The following is a 2,500-nucleotide window of genomic DNA, read 5'->3' on the forward strand; positions in this document are numbered from 1 at the left end:
CGCCTCATGCTCCTTGTCGTGTGCAGGTCCTCGAGGGTTGGTAGATTGCAGGCAATTACCTTCTCAGCAGTGTGCATGATACGCTGCAGTCTGCTCTTGTCCTTGGCAGTGGCAGCAGCGTACCAGACGGTTATGGAGGAGGTGAGGATGGATTCAATGATCGCTGTATAGAATTGCACCATCATTGTCTTTGGCAGGTTGCATTTCTTCAGCTGCCGTCGAAAGTACATCCTCTGTTGAGCTCTCTTGGCGAGGGAGCTGATGTTCAGTTCCCACTTGAGGTCCCGGCAGAGAATAGTGCCCAGGAAGCGGAAGGACTCCACAATTTTGACTGCGGAGTCTAACAGGGTGATGGCGGTGAGTGGGGCTGTATTCTTCCTGAAGTCCACAACCATCTCAACTGTCCTTAGAGCATTTAGCTCTAAGTTGTTCTGGCTACACCAGGTCACCAGGTTGTCAGCTTCCCACCTATAGTCAGACTCATCCCCACCAGAGATCAGCCCAATGAGGGTGGTGTCGTCCGACAAACTTCAAGAGTTTGACGGACAGATGATTGGAGGCGCAGCTGTTGGTATACAGGGAGAAGAGCAGTGGGCAAAGGACGCAGCCCTGAGGAGTTCCCGTGCTGATGGACCTGGAGTCAGAGACTTCTGTTCCCGGCTTAACGCACTGCTTCCTGTCAGAGAGGAAGTCTGTGATCCACCTGCAGGTGGAGTAGGGCACGTTCAGCTGGAAGAGCTTGTCCTGAAGCAGGGCAGGGATGATGGTGTTGAAGGCAGAGCTGAAGTCCACAAACAGGATCCTGGCGTAGGATGCTGGGGCGTCCACATGCTGTAGGGTGAAGTGGAGGGCCATGTTAACTGCGTCGTCCACAGACCTGTTGGCTCTGTAGGCAAACTGAAGGGGGTCCAGGAGAGGGTCTGTGATGGCTTTGAGGTGTGCCAGGAGCAGGCGCTCAAAAGACTTCATTACCACAGATGTAAGGGCGACCGGTCTGTAATCATTTAGTCCTGTTGGCCTTAGCTTTTTGGGCACAGCGATGATGGTGGAGGACTTGAGACAGGCTGGTACATGGCATGTCTCCAGGGAGGTGTTAAAGATGTTGGTGAACACCGGAGACAGCTGGCCAGCGCAGTGCCTGAGGGTGGCTGGAGAGACAGAGTCCGGCCCGGCTGCTTTGCGTGGATTCTGCCTCTTGAAAAGCCCATTAACTTCTCCCTCCTGAAAGGAGAGAGTCGTTTCTGTAGTATGGGTGGGGGATGGGGCCTCTTGGGTGGGAAGGGGTGGTTCAGGACAGTCCAATTGTCTTTCAAATCTACGGTAGAACTCGTTCAGGTCGTTGGCTAGGCGGGAGTCGTTAGTGGTGTGGGGCGCTCTGGGTTTGTAGTTGGTGATGTGCCTGAGCCCTTTGGCAGACAGAAGCAGCGTCGTTAGTAGAGAACTGGTGTTTTAGTGTCTCTGAGTACAGTCGTTTAGCCTCTCTCACCGCTTTGCTAAACCTGTTCTTCGACTCCTTGAATCTGTCTCTATCCCCACTCCTAAACGCTTCCTCCTTCTCCAACCTCAACCTTTTGAGCTTTGCTGAGAACCAGGGCTTGTTGTTGTTAAAGTTCACCCTGGTACGTGTTGGGATACAGCAGTCCTCACAGAAGCTGATGTACACAGCCTCTGTGAGTTCATCCAGACTATTGGTAGCAGTCGTGAACATATCCCAGTCAGTACAGTCTAAGCACGCCCGCAAATCTTCCACAGCCTCACTGGTCCACTGTTTAGATGTCCTCACAGCAGGTTTACAGAGTTTTAGTTGCTGCCTGTATGCACGAATCAGGTGGACCAAGGGAGTTCTGTGCGAGCCGAACAGCCCCGTGACCCACAAGAGAAACATCCCCGCCAAATTCGAGCGTTTGACGGGGTCTATCCGTGAAAAAATATTCACGTTTTTGAGTGCACATGCATTTCTGCTGCAAATGCCTCTGGAAGTTTCATGCCGTTCGTATGCCAATTGTGGCAACACGAAAATGACCCGTTTTCCCATTCCGAGGGATTTCTGTGCGACCCTAACAGCCCCGTGAGCCACAAGAGACACATCCCCGCCAATTTCTAGCGTTTCACGGGGTCTATCCGTGAAAAATATAGACGTTTTTGAGTGCACATGCATTTCTGCTGCAGATGCCTCTGGAAGTTTCATGCCGTTCGTACGCAATGTGGCAACACGAAAATGACCCCTTTTCCCATTCCGAGGGATTTCTGTGCGACCCTAACTAACAGCGCCCGTGAGCCACAAGAGAGACATCCCCGCCAATTTATAGCGTTTCACGGGGTCTATCCGTGAAAAATATAGACGTTTTTGAGTGCACATGCATTCCTGCTGCAAATGCCTCTGGAAGTTTCATGCCGTTCCTATGCAATGTGGCCACACAAAAATGACCCGTTTTCCCATTCCGAGGCATTTCTGTGCGACCCTAACAGCCCCGTGAGCCACAAGAGAGACATCCCCGCC

The sequence above is a fragment of the Petromyzon marinus genome, unplaced genomic scaffold (genome assembly GCF_048934315.1).
Source record: "Petromyzon marinus isolate PM22_M1 ecotype Great Lakes invasive population unplaced genomic scaffold, UKy_Petmar_22M1.pri1.0 PM_G_Scaffold_123, whole genome shotgun sequence".
Classification (NCBI taxonomy): domain Eukaryota; kingdom Metazoa; phylum Chordata; class Hyperoartia; order Petromyzontiformes; family Petromyzontidae; genus Petromyzon; species Petromyzon marinus.